Genomic DNA, 16,705 nt, shown 5'->3' with positions numbered 1-16,705 from the left:
GAGTGCCTGTAAATTTGCGGAGGAAGACAGTGAGTCTTGAGAGCATTAAATCAGGAAATATTCAAGATCAGTCTCATCCCTCAAACTGCATTAAAAGCGCCTTTAAAAGGCACTTACATTTTAATGGCTAATTTCCAGTGACATTTTGTGAGTTGAAAGGCATTTTAACAATTGCTCTTATGTGATACAGGTTGGGTACACGTAAATTCAGTGTACATATTAACACCATACATACTTGTTTTAAAGAGTCTCTGGAAAATGTGGGCCGGTTCATAAACAGATGGTTTATGCTGTTATTTGGCCACTGTAATTCAACAACTAGGATGCAATAATACCCAATGAAAACATGTTTTAGCTGAACATATACATATTGGTAAAATGTGTCATCAAAATGAATTGATCACAGGGGGTGAAGGGTTTGTTGTAGACAAGGTATGAGCCATTCATGGACTGTGAGTGACGCAGAATGACAACCAAATATGGGTGCACTGTATGTAGAAGAGGATAGAGGTGCCAAAATGGCAACTAGTTTTTGATCAAGGGGGCATAGGGGGGGCAGTGTGGAAGAAGTTTAAAGGGTAACTCCACTTTCGGGGGGGAAAAAAATAGCAAACAAAGAAAAACCAATATAGCGTATACAATTAAGACACAAATCATATTGTAATTAAATGTTTTTAAACAATTACCTTTCCTTTTCAATCTGCAGCTATTATAATTTTCTGAAAATGCAATGCAATATGGCTACCTGGAGCGGTTCTATACACAGAATGTATACTGACCACACCCCAGAAACATTATTTCCTGCTTGTGTGATTGGCTCACCAAATTTTTCCAGAAGTCTGCCTAAGATACAAGTCAGATTTCTGGCATCTCCTGCAACAAAAATGTCATTTTTGGTGAGATACTCCCAATATGAACACATCTAAAGGGATGCAGGCCCAGAAGCTGCCCTCATTAGAGCCCTGCAGCTGCCACAGCTGATAGATAATTATAAAATCACTCAGCACAGAGGCACAGAGAAACAAACAATGATTTCTTCAGCATAATAAAAGGTAGGAATCTGCAACAAAGTTAGTTAAAATCCTTATAATGTATATAGATCAGCCAGAGGGGAATGTTTTTTTCTCAACAAAGTGGAGTTACTCTTTAAGGCATACTGAGATAAGAAAGGAGGAGGGACAACTGACCATAGAACACTTGGGGAGGCTCAGAGGGTAGAATTGTAGCTTACCAGGGAGGAATTACAGGAGAGAAAGAGAGAAAGAAAGAGAAAGAAAGAGAAAAAAAAAGAGAAAGAGAGAGACCCTGAGTGAACTTCCTCAGTATCAGTAAAGCTGGCCTTAGACAGAGTGATTTTCTGTCCTGCGACCACGGGCAGAGAAGGAAGAACATACAGTCATTATTGCTGGCGACTATAGCCACTGGCAATAATCCCATGTAAAATCCAACAGGCTGGTTGTACTCAAGTTGATCAGTCGTTCAACTTGGGTAAAATCAGCTTGCCCATACATGGTTTCGAATTTTGTCTGGTCCCTGCTGAGGCAGTGCAAGTGCTAATCAAGTACAAAGGAGAGTCAGAATGAGAGGAAAGGCAAAAACAAAATGACTGTGGACAAAAGAAAAAGAGGAGGCACTGCATTGGGTAATCAGATATCAGGAAATGTAAAAGTGAATAATGGAAAAAGATAGATGACCATAAAGGGGGAAAGGGTGTAGTGCATCAACTGATCAAGTACTAGGGAGAGAAAATAGATGACCATGGATACAATTAGGTGAACATGCACATACTCTACCCAAAACCTATAAAAATGCCAATACTATTTCAATATGATTCTAAAAAATGTATCTTAAACGTGTAAGTGCATAAGTTAATACAGCAAATAATCAATTGAACTCATAAACCATCTTATAGAAACATGCTGTCAGGAAAAGGTACATGAATCTCACACATGTTGGGGGCCACACTCAGGCTGGTGTGTCCATACAATCGGCACTTCATCTTCAGTGTATGGTGAGCCCCTTGCTAGCTAGGTCATTGTGGGCTGTGCAGGCAAAATCGTCACAGCAATGAATGATTCATCCATAGCCCCATTCAGTCACCAGTCTAGTCAATAGATGAATGGGGCCAGGGTTGAATCATCAGATGTTATGACGCTGGTGACTAGAGTTGGGCCGAACGCTCCCCTGTTTCATTCGCACCAGAACTCTCAAACATGTAAAAAATTTGGACCTGAGCCATGAACTCTATTAATGTCTATGAGACCCAAACTTGAGAAAGTCCCCATTTTGAAGGCTCATATGCAAGTTATTGGTCAAAAAAAAAATGGTTTGGGGGCCTGGGTATTGCCCTAGGGACAGATATAAATGCAAATATATATATATATCTTTTTAAAAGGATTGTTATTTAAAGGAGCAGTGATTTAATGGTGCCTAAAGTGAAACAATAAAAATGAAAAACTCAACCTCCCTAAGGGTGTCTTTAGACTGCCTGTAAAGTGGCACATCTATACCATCTATTCCATGTTGATGGGGACAAGGGTCTCTTCCTGACAACCCTGGGCTGTGGTTGTGGGGGTCTGTGGGCAGGGGCTTATCGGGGCTTTAACAAGGGGTCCCCAAGATCTCGGCCACTCCTTATGTGAATGAGTATGGGGTACATTGTACCCCTACCCATTTACGAAACAAAGTGTCAAAAATAAATAGAAACACACAAAATTTTTGACAATTTCTTTATTTAAAAAAAAAAGGACATATATAGGAACTGTCAAATGGCGAAACAAGTAGTCAGTGGTTAGACTTCTTCATTGACAAAGCGTTTTTCTTTTTTCGGGTCCGGTGGTGGCAACGGGGGTCATGATTGGCATCTACATGTTCTAGAAGTGGCAGAAATAAGAGCTACCTAAATCTGGTGCATTCGTTGAAAAGCTTTGCAAAAATGTCAGAAGGCTTTCCTGAGTTAGGAGCAGGCGGTTTTAAATGGGCTATACTGCCAAAAATTGCCATCCTGACTTTGTTAAATTCCAAGACACAGAGAAAGAGATGTACACCGCTCAGGCAGTTTGGAACTTCACAGCCAGCTACCAACTACCACTAGTGAACAAGCATGCTGTGAGTCGTGTAAAACATGTCTACCATCCATTTTGCTGTACCTTGCATTCTTGTTCAATAAAGCCTTTCATCGTGAGCTATTGCCTGGTGTGCAGCCATTTGTTTGTTTGTTTGTTCTTGTTTATTGAATTCCACCCATGTCTAATATTAATGTAAGTGTAATTAAGTGTAAAAATATTACAAAAATTGTTATTTGTTATTCACCAATGATCTGTGATCTACCTTAGCAATGTCATAAAAAAACAACATTCTTGTCACGTACCTGGTAGATATGCAGAGGAAAGCCTCTTACACGTCTGACTCAGGGCCTCTGATAGAGTAGACAGGTAGTACAGAAGTAAAGAGTGGCATGGGTGCCCAATGGTCTTCATAGCTGCCAGGCTGGGCAGGATCTCCTGGTAGGCTGGGATGCCAGATGACAGTGGATGATCTGTGAACCGGAACAGGCTGGTACGTTAATGCCGTAAGTAGAAGAGCAGGCTCCAGTGGGCAGATGCTTGCAGCTAGGTAGTTCCATAAGGACTGGAATACAGACAGGGTCAGACAGGTCAGGTCATACACAGAGCAGATCATGTACAGATGTGAAGGCAGGAGTGGAGTCAAAGTACAACCCAGGGTTGATGCAGGTGGAGAGCAGGAGTAGTCAGAACAAGCTTGGTCAACAACTGGCACGGATGCAGAGTATCAGGAAACAGGACAATAAAGGGAATCCTGGAGACAAGATAGCACTGATCCTGGGTACTGACCCAGTTTAACCACTTCAGCTCCAGAAAATTTTACACCAGTAACATCACTGGGTGGTCCCGCCCCCTTGGGACATCAGAGACTGATGCATGCTGGGTCAGTGAGATCATGAGGGGCAGGGCCGCCAGGTGACATCATCTGTGTGGCCCTGCCCATTCCCTATATAAGAGATGTCAAAAACGCACAGCTGGCAGACCGCAGGAAGCGCTGAACAAAAGCAGAGTTTTTTTTTTCTTTTTTTAGGTCAGTGGGTGCGACGGGTGCCGTGGGCAGTATGATTGACGATGGATTTACATTGGGGACACCTTTTTTTCTTTTTATAAAGGACTTGACAAAAACTGTCTTGTGTGTTTATTTTTTTTTTTACACTTTTTTGCTGAATGGGTAGGGGGTACGATGTACCTGATACCCATTCACATGGGGGGGCGGGATCTTGGGGTCCCCTTGCTAAAAGGGGCTTCCAGATTCCGATAAGCCCCCCGCCCACAGACCCCGACAACCACAGCACAGGTTTGTTGGGAAGAGACCCTTGTCCCTATCAACATGGGGACAAGGTGCTCTGGGGTGGGTTTGCAGAGCCCTCTGCTCCAAAGCACCCACCCCCCCATGTTGAGGGTATGTGGCCTGGTATGGTTCAGGAGGGGGGGCCCGCTCGCTCATCCTCTCCCTTTTCCTGACCTGCCAGGCTGCGTGCTAGGATAAGGGTCTGGTATATATTTTGGGGTAACCCCACGCCATTTTTTTTAAGATTTGGTGTGGGGTTCCCCTTAAAACCCATATCAGACTTGAAAGGCCTGGTATGGACTAGGAAAGGACCCTACAGCAATTTTTTCTTTAATTTTTTTAATAGCCAGGAGCCGGCAATTGTAGCTGTGAGTCATTTTAAATGGGATTTGGCTCGTTTTTTTTCTTTCTAAATGTTTTTGCTGTAGCAAGATCTATATATCAAACAGATGCGCCACATTTCAGGCACAAAAGGGAATCCCCCAGGCACTATATTTAAAGGATTTTCTTTAACCAGCATATTCTTTTTCAGCTGTCAGCAGGGAAACCTATTGACAGCTGGTAACTCGCTTTTCGGCCCCACTCCTTAACCAGCTTATACTGTGCCCTGACTGGGCAAAGTTTTGCACAATCAGGGCACATCATTACGTCTGGGCGAACACCCTGCAAATTCGGGTGTTCAGTGAACGGTCAAACAGGCAAATGTTTGGCCCAAACTCATGCTCGGGCTGAACCATTTGCCCATCCCTAATAAGCAGTACAAATATTTTGTGTGCACAATTGGTACTTTTAATTCTCCATACTGGTGTAATGACATTAATTTGGCCACTCAACAGGCTTCATCAGAGTCTGGACTTTTTCAAGAGCTTAAAGCAAAGCTTCACCCAAAAAAGGATGCTCTGCTTGTTCACACCCTCCTCCCCTCCACTGCCACATTTGGCACTTTTTGGAGGGAGGGAGGGGGCAGCAGGTACCTGGTTTTGACAGGTACCTGCTCCCACTTCCAAGTAAGATCGCCGATCTATGATATTTATGACCCCTTCTCTTCCCCCCTGCTGCCTTCTGGGACACACACAGGTCCCAGAAGACAGTGGGACTATTCAGAAAGTGCAAAATGACTCGCACCTGCGCAGTAGGGAACAGGCTGTGAAGCCGTAAGGCTTCACTTCCTGCTTCCCTTACTACAGATGCTGATTTCTCTCTTGATTACAGATGCTGGTGACTGCACCTAAAGCCGATTGAAGAATAAGCTTGGGGTGCTGACATTGCAGGATCCCTGGACAGGTAAGTGTCCTTATAATAAAAGTCAGCAGCTACAGAATTTGCAGCTGCTGACTTTTATTTTTTTTTCTGAAGGAGCCTGGAACTCCTCTTTAAATATGTCTTCTATACCATATCATTTACCTTTCGTGTTCAAACAACTAGATACATGGCCAATAATTAAATATTTATTACTATTCTAGCCTCCTGGGTCATCTTTTTTATCTTCAGACACTGGTCAGAATCATTCCCTTCCCATAGTTTAACCTCCCTGCGAATCTGCAACAATGTTAATCATTTGTTGTAATTGTAATACGCCACTAAGTGTTATCTATAAAACAATTAATATCTATGTCAGCTTTAAGACCTTCGAACATGTAGGTGCAGTGCAGCACGGTGCGGTGGAAATAACACACTCAGTTTTAGTGCAAAGAAAGAACTTGTATTGAAAGAATGCAGAAACAGTTAAATAACCCAGTGGGAAGGCAGCCCAATCAGGAACGCTCACAGTTCCAACAGCATGTAGAAAGCTGACAGCGCTTGTAGAGAGGGGAAAAATGTGGCCTAGCTGTCTTGTGCCAAACATGCAGTTGTCCAGAGAAGTTGCAAGCCCTAAGCTTTCCCTTCTTGTTAGGAACCTTTCCCTGCTACTAGTTCTGTCCCTACCAGGTGGGGTACCTGTCTCTACTCCACTAACTCACAAATGAGCACCAAACCTGGGATTCAGGGCCTTAAAGAGACTATGCCTGACCCAAGATCGATGCCAGGTCACATGGGGTGGCAGCATCCAATGGGATAGCTTCTCCAGTGACCTAGAAAACCATAGAGGAATCCTGTTCCCCCTGACTTCTCCAACTACAGTGCCACTGCAGGAAAAAATCTGCCTGCCTACAAACTCCTAAATATTCATTTTAAAAATCTATTTAAAAAATGTAAATATGTTAAAACTTGGCAACACAAAATAAAAGTATCAATTTTACTTTTGAGTTAGATGTGCCGGTAAACTTTCTCCTTTGGTTGCTCTTTCTGGTTTTAGATGCTCCACGTCACCCATATTTTTTAAAATCTTTTTCAATCAAATAAAGTTTTTTTTTATTAGGGTTTTTTTGTCCTGGGAACTATTCATTTTTTTTCATTTTAGGTGCCCTTTTATGAAAAATCTAAGGTCTATAGGGTTAAAAGTCCCAAAACGTTGTTGTATTCATTTATAAAGAACTTTCTTAAAATTCTTGTGCTGTGAAATACAATTAATAATAAAAGCAAATTCTATATTATTATATTTTCCTTTTTTTAGTGTCCATCAAACATAACTATATTTACCTCTCTCTGCTACTTCTTTTAATTTCCTTCTTACTACCTCTTATTTATGTGAATTGTGTCTGAATCTCTTAAACATATTTCCCTGTTTAACAAAAAAAAAAAAATCAAAGGCATAAGTCTAAAAAAATTCCCTCTTTAGACATTTAACTATTTTTTGTGATAACAGCTAGAGGAGGACATATTGCATATGTATTGTGGTCAATTACTAGGGGGATAATACTCTCCTTATTAATGTGATTTAATCATATTTAACGTAGTTGATCATTTCCAAAAATACCATCAGAAACTCTCTTTCTCTTGTAAATGTTTTTAACCACTTCCAAAAACATTTATATAAAATAGTTCAGGGAGAGTATCACAAGATACAGACTCCTTCTCTCACTGCTCCTTTTACTGATTGTCTAGCAAATAGAATATTATTTCTTGTCTTTTATGCCAATTTCTCTGCTTCTATTACAGCGTCATGTTTAATAATGATTATAGAGATGTCACATCATTAGTGACTAGTATATATTTAGAATCATTTTCTGTATTTTGTAAAATTTGCAGTAAATTCCTTACTGTAAATCTTTTTAAAATGATTGAGTTTCTCAAATTATAGGTTGTAAAATAAAATGTTTTGTATATATTCTCTAATTTGTGATTTGATGACATAATTTCCCCTTATGGCCCTTCTGGGAAGTTGTGTTCTATCTTTATGAAGTTTAGGTAGACAGTATATCATTACTATTTTGGCGCAGCCAGGATTAGATATTCAGCTTCATTAGCATTTAAAATGTTTCTTTTAACATCGGTATCTAGAAGTTCCTTTAATTCTTTCCTAAAATCTTTTGTGGGATATTTTTCATTTTTTTTAGGTCTCTCCGTCATTCAGTAATAGATTGCGCTGCTTCATAAATGTTTTCTTCTCTAATAGTACAGTTCCCTTACCTTTATCAGCAGGCCTAATTTTTATATTTTCTTTGCTTCCAGTGCTTAGATTATCCTTAGAAGTGTATCACTGCTGCAAAGTTTCTAACTTTCCAAAACGTAAGTCGGTAAAAAAAGGCATATTTTACTGTTTTTTATTAGACTTGGCATAAAACTTAATCAACGCCAAGTTATATTTATTGGCTGATGTTTAGTTAATAATCGTGTACATTTTTTTCTAACTGTTATGTTTATTTTCTTAAGTGTGATGCAACATTTAACTTTCACAGAATGTCTATGCATGGCTACTGTATGAATATTAAGAAGATGTTTAGTGCTAAGCTAATTATTAGAATGCTGGACTGAATTTCACTGTAGACATAAGAGAAACTACAGAATAATTTACAGAACTATTTTCACTCAAATAATATAGGCAAGCAGCTAAAAGAAGCTTGTAGAATGTCATTAAATAGGTAAAATATCCTTTAACAATTACAACAAACTACACCTAGAACAGCCGGAACACTATACCATTATTGTAAAGCCCAATTCTCCTTTGGGCAAAAGCATTTGTAGTAAATTTACATTTGTAGTAAATGTAGTAAATCAGAACTAAAGTTTGTTCTGTTAATGCAAAGGCTTTAAAATTACAGATTAAAAATTGTGCAAAGAGAGCTGGACATACATCTCAGGAGCATATAGGCACAAGATATTCTAACACCTTAAGCCACATCAATAAACAAGCCACACCCTTTGTGCTGCCTTATAATGTTTTTTTTTTTTTCTTCTCAGTCATTGTTACTCAGAAAAAGGTGACTATTCAAATATAGCAATTTGTCTGAAGAAACCTTGTCAGCAATGTAACTATTGCAAATGCATATGCTGTGGCAAACCACATGTTATGAAGTGTGGGGATGAGCTTTAGGCTCGAATGAACCCTGAATTCTACCCAAATCTGATTTGTTTTTAGTTTGTTGAATGGGTGAACTAAATAACCAGAGTTGGGCAGTTTACATGTTCAACCAATCCTCAGGCTGTTGAAATTGGAAATCAATAATTTATGATGGTTTTACTACTGCCACATTCTAGCTGCCCACCTGCTGATTTGTTTAAAGTTGGAAAGAAGGCGACAGGCCTCCTGGGTAATGTAATTGACCAAATATGGTCATGACACCAGCCAGCACTGCTTGCCAGTTTGATGGTATTCAGATGCCAGGGAAAAGAGTTGTTATGTGTGGTGAAAGTCTGGCAGGAGAGGATCATCAGTGCAGGTGATTGTGTGGGGTTCAAAGGGCATAAAAGCTTATTTATTTGTGATTGGTAATGATCTACATCAATGGATGGCATGATTTACCTTGGGTATTTTTTTATTACTCTTTTTTTTACAGAATCTATGTATTTATATACCTTTTTTTTGTGAATGACTAACAAAGGTGTACATCTTACTCAATTCAAACTGTAAACAAGCCAACATCCTGGGTGATGTCATTGCCCAGATATGGGCATTACCACATTTGGGCAATAACATCAACCAGCATCTCCAGTGTGTTGGCAAGTAATTGCTGCTTAAAACTAAATAAAAAGAGATTGCCAATGAAGCTGCAGAGGTGAGGTAGTAGGGCTGTTTAGTACATTGCCAAAGGGCATGCAAACATGGGCTCCAGCAACTGAAATGTATCGATTGGAGCGTCACTTCTCCACAACATGGAATTCGGGTGGGCAGGAGCCAGCCACAATTTCTCAATTTCAGTCCACCCGTTATAAGCATAAAGGGTATACCAGGAGACGAAAGAGCTGGCTCTCCAGGTTGTAATTGGCAACATGCAGAATACAAGGCCTCCTTGGTGCATAGAGGACGAGCTGCAAGAGAAAGAAATCACCCTGAAACAGGAAATCTGGGGCAGTGCTGATGGCACCAGCTTAAACAGGGATATTGGCAATAATTAAAAGATAAAGAAGTTGCATATTCAATAAGCGAATAAATCAACTGCTTACAAAACTGAAGGCTTGAAATCATTTCAAATAAAATTATTACTTTAGTATAGTTGTTGAGTTTACAGGATAGTACTAATAACTTTTATTTGTTACCTGGATCAATTTTTTACAGTTTCAGAGATCATCTGTACCGTAGTTTTACACAGCTATACACAAGCTCAATGCCTGTGGCAAGTTTTACATGGAGATATTAACAAGGGAACAACCTGAATAATTTCCTCCTACACAGTACTGAAGTAATGAGCTAGTTAGCGTGGTCCGTGGTCTCCTTCAATATTATTGTGTTTTATGGATACTGGATGACATGCTATGATGCTGGCATACCTCCTTTTTTTTGTGTCCTTCTTTTGAAGCATCACTTAATAGCCCTGTCAGAAGCAGGTCATGTATAGTTGGTGAATGCATTTATATTTTATGCGGCAAAACATAATAAGAAACATTCATAGCAGCAAAGTGCATGTTCTTACAAATAAGAATCAAGCTACACAGAACTTCCAGTAATTAGAAGGAAAAGCAGTTTGTTTCTTGGGTTCCAGCCATTATATTTCCTTTCACCTAAAAAATCCTCTGTGAAATGGCAGTATGGGAAGAAACAGACTATACAGCAAGCAATTACTTTACCACTAACAGAAAAAAATATATATCTCAGCTTACAGTAACATTATAACACATGCAACCCTGATCAAATTCAAATCAAACTGCTAAAACAATCTTAATAGTTCAGGTTAGCAACTGAACACCTTTCAGCTTTTAATTGCAGCTTGTGTCCCAGTAGGAGAGATTTCTCCTCACTTTCTGTGTCAGTGACACCATGTTTGTTAGTGGGATGCAAGGTGTCACTAATACAAGATGGGAGGGGAAGTCTACATGACATGGAAACCTAATAGAAGTTCTAATTTTACTCTGTGCCATCCAAAATATAAAAAAGTGTTATACACTGAACACAATTATAAACACAACACTTTTGTTTTTGCCCCCATTTTTCATGAGCTGAACTCAAAGATCTAAGACTTTTTCTATGTACACAAAAGGTCTATTTCTCTCAAATATTGTTCACAAATCTGTCTAAATCTGTGTTAGTGAGCACTTCTCCTTTGCCGAGATAATCCATTCACCTCACAGGTGTGGCATATCAAGATGCTGATTAGACAGCATGATTATTGCACAGGTGTGCCTTAGGCTGGCCACAATAAAAGGCCACTCTAAAATGTGAAATTGGCATGCTCATGCTGACTGCAGGAATGTCCACCAGAGCTGTTGCCCGTGAATTGAATGTTGATTTCTCTACCATAAGCCTTCCCCAAGGCATTTCAGAGAATTTGGCAGTACATCCAACCGGCCTCACAACCGTAGACCGCGTGTAACCACACCAGCCCAGTATCGGAAACCCCAAATGAAAGGGCAACCAGCAAATTTAGGGAAAAACTAATAAGTAAATGACTGACGGTTTGGAGTAGGTCGGGAGCCAGACCCCAAGGGAGCGAAGTCCAGAAGAGTAGTCAAGAGCAAGACAAGTTTGATAGCCAGAGCCGGTACAGTCCAATGGGTGATCCAAAGAGAGGTCAAGGTAAGCCAAGGTCAGCAACGAGAATAGACCATACACAGTAGACAAACAGGAAGCAAAACCTATACTAAGGCACCAGTAGGAATTGGAAGAGGGTATTTATGGGTAGTAGGATTAGGTAACTGACAACAGCTGGCCACTGGGTGGAGCAAGTGTCAAATACCAAAAGGTAGCTGATAAGAGAAGCTTGCTCAGAATAGGAATCATCCCGTGGCCCAGGCAGCAGGGACCCGACCCAGAACACAACAGGACACCAGATCGAATCCCCGCCAAGGCGTGACACTAGTGATGTAAATTCAGTCATGATGGTCTGCCACATGTGATGATGTTGACTGCTGTCACATCGACCTGCTGGTTAATGATGTGCACCCTCCTGTCACAAATGATAGATCCCTGACTGACTGCCTAATGTAAAGCTAACTGGCTGGGAATGCCATTGAGCAAATATGGTCATGACCTTATTTGGTTAATGATATCACCCAAGATTTCCAACTGGTTTGTTTAAAAATGCTAGCAGACTGGGAATCTGTCATTCAGTGGTAGCAGTTTTTTTGACAAACATCAGCCTGGATGTCATTAAACCCAGACAATTAAAAAACATTGTTACATGATATATAACAATGTGTTCATACTCACAAAGCCACTAAAGCATTCATTTTGTGTAGAGTGAAATATGCCTAGTTGATCTTGCCTTTAGCTGTTTCTCCCATTTTTTTGTGTGTCAACAATGCAGCCTGAGATTGTGTAGACCAGCTTGTGTCCTCTACGGAGCATGCTCAATTTCAGTTCCCTTCTAAGCTCTTCATTTCATCCTTTTTCTTATAAGTGTAGCCCACATGAGTATATAGTCACACGTGTGGGCATGTACACAGTAGTCAATTGCACTCCCCTCCCTCCCTCCTCCTTCATGTTCTACTATTGCCAAACACAACGGGGACGGGATAGAGTATACTGATTGATTACAGTCATTAAGAAACTCATAAAAAAGCTTAGTTTTATTAAAAATCTGTATTAAATAGTTATAATGTATTTTCTAATATCAACAAAGAAAAAAAAGAGCAGTGGATGCAGATGCTGTTTGGACAAAGTGAAAGTTAGTGCCAGTCATCTTTGATTCCTTCTACACCATATTAATGCACAAAACAATTATAATTCATGTTCAATAAAGATTTATAGGGATCTGTAAAAAGGTTATTGGATATTTATAATGTAATTTCAAGTGCTCTTCTGGAACTGTTTTTCATAGTCATGTGACTTGCTCAGCACCTATCAGGGATGTGCAGACACAGATTCTCACTGTAGAGAGCTTACATCAGCAGGGCAATAGAAGCCCCTCCCAAAGATCTTTCCCTGCAGATGCCAAAGAACAGGCAAAGATAATGTCACCACACAACAGTGCTGCAGAAATAATTATACTCAGAGGATTAAAATAAATAAAGTGGCATGATATATATGATTTATATGAATGGATTATGGCAAATAACACTTATCTGTTTAGTGTCACTTTAAGCAGGGGAAATGGCCAAATATGGCAAATTTGTTCAACTGTTTGCTGAACTGCAAACATAGATACAACCCAAACCTAAAGCTCATCCCCTAATATTGAGAAATAACTATTTCTTAGCATCACTGGTTAACCCCTGCATGCCTACTGTATGCAAATATGCGGTCTCACTTGACTGGGCTTTTTGCTATGGGGCTGTATATTTGCGTATCTTACTTTGTGCAGCATGGCGCACTCCCAGCACAGAGACCAGGGTCTCACAGAGAGCCCTGTGCCCTGTTCTAATGAACAGGACCAAGAATGTCCGATTTTGGGTCACCTGATCGCTGTGATAGCCTCTGATTGGCTATCACAGTGATCAGTCACTGTGAAGCTTGCCCTCATGTTTTCTGTCACTGTGAATGGACGAGACAGATACATTGTATCTTTCTCTGTTCCTACAGGTCAGAGTCAAAGGTCAAGGCTAGGGTCAGTTGTGTTAGGATGGGATTTTTTTCTCATTAGTTTCAGTGTCAGTTAGTTAGTGTCAGTGTGTTTTAGGCAGGATACAGTGCATTCGGAAAATATTCACAGCGCTTCACTTTTTCCACATTTTGCTATGTTACAGCCTTAATCCAAAATTGATTAAATTCATTTTTTTCCTCAAAATTCTACAAACAATACCCCATAATGACAAAGTGAAAGAAGTTTGTTTGAAATCTTTGCAAATTTATTAAAAATAAAAAAGGAAAAAACATGTGTACATAAGTATTCACAGCCTTTGCCATGATACTCAAAATTGAGCTCAGGTGCATCCTGTTTCCACTGATTATTCTTGAGATGTTTCTACAACTTGATTGGAGTCCACCTGTGGCAAACGTAGTTGAAAGGACAGGATTTGGAGAGGCACACACCTGTCTATGTAAGGACCCACAGTTAATAATGCATGTCAGAGCCCAAACCAAGCCATGAAGTCCAAGGAATTGCCTGTATATCTCCGAGACAGGATTGCATAAAGGCACAGATCTGGGGAAGGGTACAGAAAAATGTCTGCAGCATTGAAGGTCCCAATGAGCACAGTGGCCTCCATTATCTGTGAATAGAAGAAGTTTGGAACTACCAGGACTCCTCCTAGAGTGGGAAGGGGAGGTGTCAGGAAGGTGACCAAAAACCTGATGATCACTCTAACAGAGCTCCAGCATTTCTCTGCCGAGAGAGGAGAACCTTCCAGAAGAACAACCATCTCTGCAGCACTCCACCAATCAGGCCTAAATGGTAGAGTGGTCAGACGGAAGCCACTCCTCAGTAAAAGGCCCACAGAGTTTGCCAAAAGGCACCTGATGGACTTCCTGACCATGAGAAACAAAATTCTCTGGTCTGATGAAACAAAGATTGAACTCTTTGGCCTGAATGACAAGTGTCATGTCTAGAGAAAAACAGGCACCACTCATCACCTGGCCAATACCATCCCTACAGTGAAGCATAGTCAATACCATCTCTACAGTGAAGCATAGTGGTGGCAGCATCATGCTGTGGGGATGTTTTTCAGCAGTAGGAACTGGGAGACTAGTCAGGATAGAGGGAAAGATGAATGCAGCAATGTACAGAGACATCCTTGATGAAAATCTGCTCCAGAAAGCTCTGGAGCTCAGACTGGGGCACAGGTTCATCTTCCAACAGGACAAGGACCCTAAGCACACAGCCAAGATAACAAGGGAGTGGCTACGGGACAACTCTATGAATGTTCTTGAGTGGCCCAGCCAGAGCCCAGACTTGAACCCGACTGAACATCTCTGGAGAAATCTGAAAATGGCTGTGCCCCGCCACTCCCCATTCAACCTGATGGAGCTTGAGTGGTCCTGCAAAGAAGAATGGGGGAAATTTGCTAAAAATAGGTGTTTCAAGCTTGTAGCATCATACTCAAAAAGACTTGAGGCTGTAAATGGTGCCGAAGGTGCAAAGTATTGAGCAAAGGCTGTGAATACTTATGTACATGTGATTTTTTTTTATTCGTTTTATTTTTTTATTTTTTGCAAAGATTTCAAGCAAACTTCTTTCACGTTGTCATTATGGGATATTGATTGTAGAATTTTGAGGCAAATAATGAAATTAAACCATTTTGGAATAGGGCTGTAACATAACAAAATAACATTACATAACATAACAAAAAGTTAATGCACTGTAAAAAAGTAAAATGTGCATGATTGTTTCTGGGGTGTACTACAGGTGTAAACAACAAGTAACATACGCATATGTGGTATCGCTGTGATTTTCAGGAGCGAGGGAAACTTTTTTTGGGGTGTTCTTTGGTGGTAGGTTATGGTAGTAGCAAGAAATATTCAGGTAAATGTAAAATAAATGTTTTTTTTTATTTTTTTTTACTATTTAGGACCAGTTTTCTTTAGATAATAAAAAAAAAAACACATGAAAGCCCAACTTGCCCTGAAAAAACAAGGTATTATCCACCAGGATGCATAAGTAGTAGTAATGATATGTATGGTTTTACTAACATATGTCAAAGTTGATCATTTGGGCTTAGGCATTAGGATTTGTTTTACCCTTAAGCACAAAGGGATTAAGTAGATATTTTTTTTTTTTTTTAAGTAGCACCACATGGTAAAATTTGGGACTAATTTCAAAGTAATCTAATATCTTGCTGGGAAATTAATTTCTCCAACATTGTTTATTTTTTAACTTTACCCTTATTTTAAACATCATTCTGAAAATCCCCTGAAGTATGCTTATATGTTTAAAGGGTGCAAAATAAGTTTAATTCACACATAATGGTCCTATATGTGCTTAATTCCAGATAATAGTAATGAGGTCCCCATAGCAACTAAACAACCAATCAAAAATTAGTTATGTTATAATGTATAGAGAGAAATAGCCGCACTCCAACTTGAAGGTGAAAAATATAAAATCTGTTTTATTCGTATCCAAAAGATAAAATCAATTCAAAGTGTATCCATAATATAGTCAGAGACAAGAGATGAACGCATAGTAGTTGACGCGTTGGTTACGACTAAGCGGACGTTTATCCGTGAAATGCGTCAACTACTATGCGTTCATCTCTTGTCTCTGACTATATTATGGATACACTTTGAATTGATTTTATCTTTTGGATACGAATAAAACAGATTTTATATTTTTCACCTTCAAGTTGGAGTGCGGCTATTTCTCTCTATACATTATAGTTTGCCTGGACTGCGGATCCTTGCTGCACCTTATTTTTGATGGTTGGGATTACTTTATCACTGGAGCGGTTCTTTTGCCCTTTCTGCTGATCTGTGACTTAGTTATGTTATAACATGCACTTAATAAGGGATATTTGATGGGTTGTCATGATAACACATCATATTCCCTTTCAACCAATTTTTAATAATTCCCCCATATACATAGGTGTTAGGATATTAATAAATTAGACAAATAACTTTTCTAGCTGGTTTTGCGAAATATATTTATATTTTATCAGTGTCGCATCTGTTGACAGAGCAGATAATATTCCTCTTATTAGCATCAGCGGAATGCAAGGCTGTGAAACAATATTAGATACGTTATCTACCTACAATTTCACAGGTAAGTAAAAGATAGAATTTCAGAGATGACACATTAGTGTAAGAGCACAGAAAAGATGTGCAGAGATGTTTGTATTTGCATACAAAACAAGGGGATTGCAAGAAAGTCAAATTAGACCCATAAATCAGCTGTTTCATGGTTTAGTCATGAGAACCGACGCCTTGCACAATACTTCTTAAACCAGCAAATGCTCTCATAGGAACAGAAAGCTGAAGGATGGATTTGCCAACAGAACGAGGACA

Source organism: Pelophylax lessonae (assembly GCF_965119305.1).
Source record: "Pelophylax lessonae genome assembly, chromosome: 12".
Classification (NCBI taxonomy): domain Eukaryota; kingdom Metazoa; phylum Chordata; class Amphibia; order Anura; family Ranidae; genus Pelophylax; species Pelophylax lessonae.
Note: the sequence above shows the minus strand (reverse complement) of the source record.